The sequence below is a fragment of the Amphiprion ocellaris genome, chromosome 16 (assembly GCF_022539595.1).
Source record: "Amphiprion ocellaris isolate individual 3 ecotype Okinawa chromosome 16, ASM2253959v1, whole genome shotgun sequence".
NCBI lineage: Eukaryota > Metazoa > Chordata > Actinopteri > Pomacentridae > Amphiprion > Amphiprion ocellaris.
The window spans coordinates 4,447,532-4,459,742 of record NC_072781.1 but is presented as its reverse complement, the minus strand read 5'-3'; the positions used below and the strand labels follow the sequence as shown (position 1 = coordinate 4,459,742).

The 12,211-nt window shown below is 39.1% G+C and overlaps 1 protein-coding gene across 4 annotated transcripts in view; it reads right to left on the bottom strand.

The window, feature by feature from the left end:
- sdccag8 (SHH signaling and ciliogenesis regulator sdccag8) overlaps window positions 1-12,211 on the bottom strand; it is a 129,887-nt gene that overhangs the window by 39,385 nt on the left and 78,291 nt on the right. The gene's annotated exons all lie outside the window — the stretch shown is intronic.

Sequence of the window (12,211 nt, the reverse complement as noted above, 5' to 3'; positions counted from 1 at the left end):
GGTCAAGTGAGAAATGAGTCATTTTCTCATAGACTTCTGTTCAGTCAGACTTCTTCTTGCAACGGAGGAGTCGCCCCCTTCTGACTGTTGAAAGAACACAGGTTTAAAACATTTTTGCATTTGCTTCACACTCAGAATCGGATGCTATCCATTCTTTACATGGACTCTATGGATACAATACCAACCTTTAAAAGATGGAAAAATTTGAGAGCAATGAGCTACACAACAGACTAGAAAATAAGTTTGGTCTGTGACAAATTCTGCTTCCTCTACTTCATCGATTCATCAGCTAATCCAGAAAAAAATGTTATGTAAAGTGTGATGTACCACTGGTGTCACGATAGTATCCAAAAGCTTGCTTTGGTCTTGAATGACAAGTAGATTTTAAAAGGTTTTACACAAAAGTAGTGCAGTGTAGTAGTGGTAAAACAGCATCAGAAGCTACTTTTTAAAAGAACCATCAGTTTCCAGGAACAAACTCTTAGATGATTGTAGGAAATCAACAGTAGAACTCTCATGATTAACAGTGAACGTAAGAACATTTCCACATGAAGGGAACTCAAAGGATTGGGACTAAACAGCTGTAGCTCTAAGAAAACTGATCAGTGAGGATAATCAGACAAAAAGGCTTCAGTTTGCTATGGAGCATAAAGATTGGACTCTGGAGGAATGGAAGAAGTTCATGTGGTCTGATGGGTCCAGATTTACCCTGTTCCAGAGTGATGAGGGCATCAGGGTAAGAAGAGAGGTGGATGAAGTGATGCACTCATCATGGCTAGTGTCTACCAGCCTGTGGGGGTTAGGGTTATGATCTGGGGTTGGTCAGGTTCACCAACGTTATGTTCCCAAAGAATGAGGTCAGCTGATACCTGAAGATACTGAATGACCAGGTCTTTACATCAGTAGAGGTTTTCTTCATGTTCCTAGATGACGATGAGGATTCATGGGGTCACATTGAGAATGAGTGGATCAGGGAGCATGAGATGGACTGTCATCCACAGAGTCCAGACCTCAGCCCCACTGAGAACCTTTGGGATGTTCTGGAGAAGACTTTGTCCGACTCTCCCATCATCAGTAGAAGATCTTGGTGAAAAATTAATGCATCTCTGGACAGAAATAAATGCTGTGACATTGCAGAAGCTTATCAAATGAGTGCCATACTCAAAGCTAAAGGCAGTCCAACATGTTTTTTTTTTTTTGGCTGGGCAGTATATTTACCGAGGGAGTTTTTACCAGGACCGACCCAGCAGTTTCCAGTCTCTCCACAATTTTTTTTTTTTTTTTTTTTAATGTGGGAGGCTGTTAGGCGAAGCAGGGCGGTCTGTAGACAGCTCCATGGATCATCCTCTAAACATGAAGAATGTCCACCTGCAACAGCTGGATAAATATGTTTTAACCTTGCCCCAGTTGTCTCTCTCTCTCTCTCTCTCTCTCTCTCACACAGACACACACACACACAGACACGCATACACTACACATGACATAGAGCTCATGCTAGATGTAAGATGAATAAGCTGCACAACATAAATACCTGCAACTGTGCAAATGTGTACAGAGTCAGACACTCATATACCTGCAATGCAATAAAGCTTGAGAGATTTAGCACACACACACACACACACACTCACTCTTACTACTTCTGTGACCACCATGTGTTATTAGCATCAGCCCATTTGTCATGTCAGACTCAGGTGGTCTCTCTCCTCCCATTTATGGAGCTCGGGGATACAAGTGATGCGTTACATACTATTTTACGCACATAAACACCTACTGTACATGTGCACGTGTAATATATATACACACACAGAATGATACACGCTCACAGAGTTGTATTTGCGGAATAAAACACACACACGGTTGCTTGAAACACACACAGATGTGCAGAGCTGCCGAAAGGAAACAAAGTGGTTCAGCCTTTCGGAGGCTCTCAGCTTTATTAACACAACCTCCTGTGGCCTGCAACACACACACACACACACACATACGTGTTTTTCTACCCCGTGGGGACGAAATTTTTGCCGTTTTCTGGAACCTGCTCGATGGGGACCTCACTTCAAACATGAATTACAGGCGTTTTGTAAGTCATAAAAAATTGATTTTGAGTCAGATTTTTTGGAGGGACCTTGGTCTCTCTGAAATCACCTTAATTATTAAAATTTCAAAAATTTGTTTTTGTCAGGTCTTTCACCCTTGTGGGGACGTTCCCATTATGTCATACCATAAACCACCAGTAGGTGTCACTTCTGTGAAGACTTTTTATTTCTATATATTTAAACCCTGTATAAGGTAAGCAGTGGAGTTTAATATTTAGAATTAATAGTTTTATTGAAAACACAGATAGCTGTCTTCTTTGCATATTTCTGTTCGTTATTTTTATGTTGAATTTGTGTATACTTACTGTTAAGTCTTTGCTGTAATTACATATTGATTAATGATCTGTGCACATCAGACTACACTAAATAAAATGTTTGTATTAAAGAGTTTTCCTTTAACAAATAATTCTGGGCAACAAGTGCACAATATTTTCTGGATATTTCTGAAATTATGTAGAATTCACAGGATCACAATTGTGTGAAATGGATAAATGAACATTGTTCAGATATTAGTTTCAGTAACCGCAACCTGTTTAATGCACATGTTTACTGTAAAGCACAAACAAGGGGCATGCAACAGTGTGGCATAAAAAACTGTTCCCACAGTACAAGCTGTAATGCTCTCAAACAAGCGATTCAGCCTGTTTCAGCCTGAAACAGAATCAGTGCTTCCAAACTTTACAGACTCCAACATAACTATGCTGTATAATAACCGTAACTAGCAGAATGAAGAATCTTCCAACTGGCAGCAACATCATAAATGTCCAACTTTACCTTAGTTGTGCAGAGTCTCTCTTTAATGCATGAATGCGGTTTTTCACATAAAATTTCACTCCCTGCCACATTTCTCCATGAGGTTCTCTCCACAGCCTGGATTTCTTCCTCAGTCCACTTCCTCCTTTTAGCTTTAGATTTTCCTAAGTAAAATGGGACAGTAAATTAATAGTCCTTTAAAAGTTAAAAATACACAGATGTGCTACGACATTAATACCAGCTCAATGCTGTCTCAAGCCATCAGACCTGTAACAGTGCTATGGCTTTTTAAACACCAGAGGAAGCTAGCCCCTTCACAACCCACTGCAGAAAACTTTAAACAGCTTACCTTCTGCTTGTTGTTGTGTGACCTCCCAGTGGCATCTTTTTATCCAACCTTCCTATTAAAATAAAAGAACAAAATTGAGAAAAACATTGGGTTTAACCCAACTGGCCACAAAATTAAAACAGGCTAACTGGTTTGAATGGCACACTGCCTCCTGAGACACATCTCTCATGTCTTGTGGCTACATTGCATCATCTAGACTAGTGTTTCTCAGTCCTGGTCCTTCAGAGCCACTGTCCAGCATGTTTTAGATGTTTCCCAGTTCAAATTAATGAATATTTATCAGACTTTTGAACAACTTCTGAACAAGCAGATCATTTGAATTAGGTGTGTTGGATGAGGGAAACATCTTAGACATGCAGGACAGTGGGTTCCCAGGACCAGGAATAAGCAGCACTGAGATTTGGTGTTTCACCTACTTCTCAAAAGTCAAGGCAAACTCAATGACAAGCAAAGCATCATGTATCATTGAAAACCTCAAACTGCTCACTCTCCTCCCTGCAGGTAGCAGGCTGTCTAGCCTCAAAGCTAGAACAACGAGGCTACAGTGCAGCTTATGAACTTTCTGATTTAAATCTGTCCTCTGAACTATTCTTAAACCTTAACTATGATATCTTGCAAAATACTACTAGTTTTGGTACGCTGCTGTTCCTGAGTAACAGATTTCATTTTTTGATATCTTAACATGTTGAAGGACAATAAACCCCGGACCCCTTGAAATAATATTACCTTGGGCTGGATATGGATCTGTTTTGTCCAGCGTCGTCTGCAGTGGATTTCTTTTTAACCCTGGATTTGTCTGCAAACACAACAGCTTTAATAAATAAGCATTTTAGTATAGAGAAAGCAGGGATTTGCATGCATGGCCTCAGCTAAGTAACATATTTAAAACTTCTAAGGCCCTAAGAAACCCAAATACATCAAAAATGTGATCAGATTATTTAGAAATTTTCAGAAGACCAATGTATGTGTGGAAGTTAGAAGGAACATAAAAGTGTTATAAGGAAATATAATCATTTAATGTACAACGCCTGTGTCCTGCCATGTTTCCTTGGTAGAATATACACACAGTTAAAGGCATTTTGACATCTAAACAAAAGTCAAATTTTTGACTCCCAGTCTCTGAAATATTAACTGAATTAAAGAAATGCATGTTTTCTGCAAGCTCATTTTATGCTGACAGAAGCTAGTTGCCTCTCAAGACGCATTGTACAAGGCTCCATCAAGAGGCACAATAATGTCAAAATTCATTGGCTCTATGAAACTGTAAAGGAAAAAAGCATGAGGATATAGCTGTAGCCAAACATGTTGCCCTGACAGGAGACTACTGGACTTGTGTAAGTAACAGTAACTTATTTTGTGTTAGTGCACATGTGATTACTGTGCAGCAATTAATTGTTTGACAGCATGATCATATACTAATTAGATAAAATTCATAAAAAATTGTTTGAAAATAATGTGCAATGGAGCAGATGATTTAATCAAAATCACATCTGGTTATGGAACGCCAGGGCATCCCATTCACAAAGCTGTTCCAGCTCTGTTACTGCCTCCACTGGGTCAAAGGTGGAACAAAATGAATCCACAACTCAGTCTCTGAGGCATTTATACAGAACACTGAGCCAGAATTAAGGAGGAATACTCCCAAAATCAAAAGGCAGTGTAAAAAAATGCCACAATTACTCACTCAACAGTCACCTCCATACCTGATGACACCTGAAGATGTAGGACCACGGTTTTAGATGAAAATGCCAGAAATTCAACTACTGCAATTACTGTAATGTTATTTTCAGACAATCGGTAAGTGGCTGTTCATTTGCCTTGTCCTCTGTTCATTACTTATATTATACCATGACCTACAGCATATTAAGTTTTATAGATGTACTTACAATGATGCTGTCTGCTCTTTTGAGCTCAGGGACACTGGTATCCTTGGTGTGGTCAACAATCACTGTACCCTCGCTGTCATTGGAGCACTCTTTTTGAAGTTTCTATGAAATAAATATGAGACGGTCAACAAAATGCACGTTTTTTACATCCACTGGTTGTGAAATCAATTAAATAGCATGCATAACATAATGTAACAGTAAAAATGATCAGGATACCCATTGAAAAATTTTAATTGAGGGTTCCTGTGGTTCCCTGTGTAGAGCATGTAGTGTGAAATATACTAGATTAAGGGCCAGTACCCCAACACTGCACATCACAGGTATCACAACCTGCTCTCATTCAGTTCAGATTACTGCAGTGTGCTGGGCATTTCTGAAAGATGCCTCAAAGATGACTTTGAATTACAAAGCTAATTTGCTGCAACTGAAGTCATAATTACTTATTATAATAAAGTTTTACTCATCACGTGCTTCTGTAACAGTTATAAGAACGTGTAACTCTACTAACCGTTGCATTTAGGCGATGATGTAAAAGCAAAGTCTTCTCCCTCTCCTCGGTTAACCTCATTGCTTGCGCCTTCTCATAGCGATCTTCACAAACAACATGATGTTCTCTCAGTTTTTGAATGCGATGCATCCAACGACTTTGAACCTACAACACACAAAATATAAGTTTAAGAATGCTGTGTAGCCAAATCCCTGTTTTGTTTTTTATTTCAAGATCATATTTTTGTGGCATTTTGTGGGACATTTGACTTTACAGTATGAAAGACTGGGGAACAAAAGATTTCTACCAAACGTGAATATTTCTTTATATATATATATATATATATATTTATATATATATATATATATATATATATATATATTTATATATAATATATATAAATAACCATAGTGCTGTGTACCAGGTCTTCTTTTCGCCAAGTGAGGAAATAGAATATTTGCAGTCTGCATAACCAAGTTGAAATTCATACATGCATACAGTGTATGTCGTGCAAGAGAGACAATAAAAACAGACACAATGGTCACTTATCGTTTTGACATTTGAGGTGGTTTGATTGATCCATGACTCCAACTCATTAACTCAGTAACATCAAAGAAAACACACCACCTTCCAGTAGCTGTCAATAGGTGTATGATAGTGGCATTGTGAATTTTCTCCAGTCTATTATTTACTGTAGTAAAGGTGAAAATGCAGCACAGAATTATTTCTTTGTTTGCACACTGTGTAGACAACAATAATGTGTGCATGTGCCACCATGATCAAATTTTTATATTCATGCATCATGAGATCATTATGTTGACACTGAACATCAAACTATTCATACAGTGTTTGATGGTCAGTTATACAGCTGACAAATAATATTGCAAACTTTTCACATTGGTTACACACCCTGTCTGCAATGCATGTGCACATGTGTTCATCACAGGTGTGCTTCAGTGCCAATAAAACCAACACTCCCCCTTTAAGATAAAATATGTGTTATATTTAAATCTATTATGTGTAGTGAAGAGTGAAGGTGGGCTCACAACTCATTGGAATGCTTCTGAATTAGTAACTGAATTTAAGAACCAAAGATTCTTACTTCTGTCTTCTGTTCCTTCTGAAAGGCCATACTGGGCATTACGTCAGACACTGCAACAGAATTTAAGAAAATAAAAATATTTTTTAGCATTTAATACTCTAAGAAACAAGTACAAACCTCAATACCACAAAATCATCATTATAGGATGGGTTACAGCTAGTGGTACTGTTAGTGTGAGAGGATAGAGGATATTCATTCATACCTGTGCACTCCAAGGTGGCATCAGGTGGTGAAAAACCTGGACCGTCCTCCTGCCAACAAAAGTTCCACTTTAAGGTCCAGTTACTGATGTCATTAACACTGTGAAATGAATCTGCGCTATTTTTTAAAATTGAAATGCCTGAGCAATTTGTGGTGTTTACTGCATTCAGTTGTATTCATGAAGTCTAGACACGATAGTCTGAGTACTCACATGAGAGGACTTCAGGGATTGTGTATTCATAAAAAGTCAAACAGTAAAACTAAAATATTTTCAAATCAAATGTTTTATTGACTGACAGTGTAGATCACATGCAGCTGTCATGTGGTATGCTAATTACAGTATTAGCTCACAAACTAAATGTCATTTTTTACATTACAGCTGCACAATGTTTAAGTCTAAAATAATGAATATAGTTCCAAATCCTAACAGAGATTATCTCTGGGCAAAGCTTATACTGAGCAGATCCAGACCACACAAACACAGACCTGTTTTTCTCTGTACTTAGACTATCCATGATAGCAGTAAAAATGATCCTTTCCAGTTATCTCCTAGTGCTGATTTTTCATGAAAACATGCTATCTTACTTGTCATTGCAGCACGTGCTAATGTCAGAAGCTAGTTAGCATTCGCTAACTAGCATGTGCTAACGTCTGAAACTAGCTAGCATTAGCTAACATCCCGGTTAAATTACTGCATTCCGCTGCAACAAAGCACTCTAATGCTGTCATATAAGCGCCTACAGTATGCAGTAAACTTCACAGTATTATGTCAGGAGTCAGTAAAATATATTTACTCACCATTTCTGTGTAGCTTCTAGCTCACTGTGGTGAGAGCTAGCTGCCCTGTGACCACCTCAGACTGCCGCGTTCAGGAGAAAAGGAGCGCTTCATTTATGACACAGCTTACACCATTGAATCAATGCATGTAGTGACACAAACAGGAAGAGACTGCTGGGTCACCCCTTTCACAAAACAAACGCATCCTCAGCCCACCAGCCTGTGCAGTTTGGCTTGTAGTCAGTGAATGGGGAAAATAAATTGAACTCTGTTCTCAATATTAGCAATTTCTTAATTTGTGCCATCTATATTAATCTTTATTCATTAATATTATCATTATATTTTGTCTGTAAGAGCTTGTGGGGGCTTCTAGGGCACTTAAAACTTAAGGTTTATGTAATTTTGTGCACACCAATATGTACATACAACATGTGTTCAGCTCCTGAAGCTTTTTTATTTTATTTAGCCTTTATTTATAGAGGTAGTCTCATTGAGACATTGAGTCTCATTCTCAAGAGAGACCTAACTCAGAGTAGCCAGTAAATGGGGAAAATAAGTTGGTTTAGATATTATCTTTAGCTATCTGTATCATTTAGCAGGGACTGCTTTACTAGCTGACATCAGCAACATGGTCGATTAGCCGAACCCACACAGTTAGGTCCCTCTGGCTGAAAAACACAGTGGGGTGGGGGAAGGACATGGTCGGGGTGGGGACACCAAAAGTCCGGTTCTGTGTGACAGCTCAGGTGTTACTGAGACTGGGAGCAGGAAGAGAATGAATGGCAGCTGTCAGCTGAAATGTAATTGTACAAGGTTTAAATACATGAACAAATAAAATAATGAATTAATAGAACTCATTTCTCAATGTTACCAATTTCATAATTTGTGCCATTTATATTAATCTTTATTAATTAATATTATTACAATTTATCTATAAGAGCTTGTGGGCTTCTAGGGCTCTTAAAACTTAAGGTTTATGCAATTTTGTGCACACCAACATGTACAACATGTAACAGGTAGCAGGTGTTCAGCTCCTGAAGCTTTTAACTCTGGGTAGCCATTGATGATCTCCCTCACTAGTCTCCTTCTTGCATGGTCACTCAGTTTGTGAGAACAGCCTACTCTAGGCAAATTAAAGGATGTACTATATTCCCTCCATTTCTTAATGATGGATTCAGAGGGGGCATATCATGGAAATGTTCCTTTTTCAGTGCTTGTACACTTAAATATAGGTCTCTAGCGTGTCTGTCTGTTCAAAGTAAGACAACCTAGTGAGTTTTTTGTGAGCTGACTCAGTCAACGATCATGTGATTCAACCATCCATTTAGATTCTGAGTCCCTCTGTGACATCAGAGTCTCCATGAGGATTTTACCATGCCTCCTATGAGTATTTTCATCCACAGACTTAGAGCTATCACTATGAAAGGTGCAGTTTTTCTCACAAGCACCAGACACACTAGCATTATGTTGAATGAGTGAAGAGATGGAAGAGGAGAGCAGTGGATCAGTATGACAGGAACAAGCTCTAAAACAGAGTATGTTGAACAGGGCTGTTTACACTGAGAGAGAGGGGTGCTGTGCAACTTGAGGGTATTTTCACCAAAGCATGTCACAGACTTTTCACCTGTGACCTAACCAAGTTTCCATTAAAAACACAACAGGATTACCTGTGCTAACACTTTAATTCAGATAAGATCATTTGCATGCTGTTAGCATGTATGCTTCTTCACATGCTGACTCATCTAGCTGGTCTGCTAACAGGGCTACCAGAACCAACACTTTAATCAATAATTATAAAAAGTGGATCCACTATTGCACATGCTTTTATAAATCACTGTAACAGCACTAGCCATATTTCAACATGTCATTCTCCCACATCTACCCTTACAGTACTTCTTAATGCTAGATCAATAGACTTCTTGGCCTTTGATCCAGCATCTCCTTCTCACACTGTTTGCAATGTTCTTGTCCATTAGCAACATTAAGGGAATGAGTGTCCTTGTAGTAGCAATTTCAGAAAATCCCTTTAGTCTGCTGCTTGGCTACTACAGATGGCTGAGATGGATTTAGTCTGGACACATGCAGATAAAAGATGAGGAGTAAGAAGTAGATCCAGCGGTCCCAATGACCGTTTATTGCATTAATTGTTGATGAATTACAGATAAGTTGAAATAAAATTTAAAAAATCTTTAAACTAAAAGAGTCTTTAAACAGACCTAGTTCCTTGATGCAGCCACATGGTCAAAAAAACTGCTTGCCTTCCTCAGCTACACCCAGATGCTGTGGCAGCTGCTTTTTAAGCCTTCCTCCTTGGGCTCCAATTGCAACTTCCTGAGTCAGGTGAAGTTTAAGACTGTCTGGTCTACTCGAGGTTGGGGTAAACACACTTATGGCCATGCATTCTCCCAAAGGCACACATGCACACTGACACTCTTTTCCATTCACATCCACATACTAATACAAAGAAAGAATGCAAGAAAATCAACAGAAATCTCTATTTGGGTCCTACAGTCCTGTTTGCTTCAGAGACATGGCCTCTCCTGATGGAGCCTTAAAGTTTCTCTATCATTTTAGCGCATAGGCCAACCAAATTGTACCTGCCTGTTTTTCATAACTCCTCCCCAGCCTTGGTGGTTCAGGCGATGAAAGCATTTTCAGTCAATAGGCCACTATTTCCCATCAATCTTTCCCTTTTGCCTAAACTCTTAGATGGCTGTTAGCCTGGCATCCAGAATCCAAGGCCTCCGTCAAAATTCACCTGAGCTTTTGTGCCTAGAATTTCCTCAATAGAAAGCATTTTCCAACAAGTTGGAGGCTCTCCTAATGGCAGGAATACATATACTGCATGATTTCCAGTCCTATAAGTTCATTGCAAGCCAAACATTTACTTGGCTATGAAGTCAAGTTTGCTGTGTGTACACTGCATGATGATAACGCTACTGAATTGGAGGCTACGCTGTGCGTCAATATAGAAGAACAAACATTATCATCAGTCAGCATCCATTACATGACCCAGTCATAAAACTGCAGCTAGGCAACTGCTGCAATGCACCAGGGCCCAACCGCTGTTGGGGGGCCCACCTAGCCCATCAGGACTGCATAGCAACAGAGTGCATCTGTTCAAACCTGGTATTTAAATGTGTACACTGTACTCTGAGTGACCAGACGTGATCAGCTCTCACTTAACTGTGCTGTATGCAAATAAACCAGAGAGACAGCTGTTTGTTTCTTTCTTCTAGAGTTTCTTCTTTGATTTTGTTACATATATTCATCATTATACAGCAGCAGAATGCAGATGGCACTCCGAAGAGAGAGAGTGGCACAAATTTATGCACGAGCCATAAGTCAGTTAAACAATTCCAGGTTTTAAACTCATTCTTCAATGAGAATTGGTCAGGGTGTGCCAGGCTAGGTGTCTGGGGCCTTATCTATAATTGTTGTGTGCTTTCCAAACGAGGCCTGAAAGATGCATTGGCCTATTCTACTTCCCAAACCAAAGTTGGGATCTATAAAAACTGTGTTGTGTGAATGTGCACATCAGCAGAACAATTTGAATAGTTGTCCACTTCCATTCTGTATAATATGCTCTTTATTTAGCATCACAATATTTACAAGAGCCTTAAACAACCTGTTGGAGCTGTTGACAGTGGTCCTCTGGATGTTTCCAGGAGGTTTGGGTTTTTGCAGCTTGACCCCACACTCTCAAATAATCTTCATTTTAAAAGGGTTTTAAAATTTGTGGACTTCTCTTTTTACTATGGAGGACTATCACTTGTTATTAGTGATAAGCCGGATATTGGGATGAAACAGTTATCCAGTACGGATATTGTACTTTTTCCAGACATGAATGTCCGCCGACTGTAACCCCTCACTATCTGTGTTCATCAGGAGACTCTTTCTGTCTGGGATGTGATTCTTGTTACTCCGTGTTGCTGTAACAGCGCTTCTCACCACGCAGTTCAGTGCTGACAGCAATTCTCATTGGTCTGACTTAGCATCAGTATAAACCATATGTTGACTTAAGAAACTATATCCAAAGGATTAAAGCCCTTCATGTGAAAGGTTCCTTGTTTGAAACCAGGCTCAAGTTTTTATTCTAAACTTGAAACTAATCTTCTCTTTAATTTTGTAGATTGAATCTACTTTCAGCTGGAGCTCATGATGAATTACATAACCACCTCTGTAGTAGTTGGTGATCTGATTTCTGCATGCTGAATTCTGTTTATCAGGTTTTATTTTTATGTATTAGAGGGTAATGCAGCATGCTGGAGGATAGGTGGACAGATCTGAAGCTCAATTCTGAGGCTGTTCTGTGAACAGCAAAGTAACTGTAAGTAACAAATATAACAATCCCTGATCAACAAACGTTAATATTGGGCAAAAATACCACTTTAGGTCACGGTTAGTGTGACTGGTTAAACAAATGCGAATACAGATACAGATAACACTATATTCACTCATCCCTAATTGCTATTGCTTCAGTTGAATGGAAAACCTAAAAGTAGACTCAGGCACAGCATTTAACATCTAAGGTGACTTTAATGAGGGAAAAGGTCAGTAGGA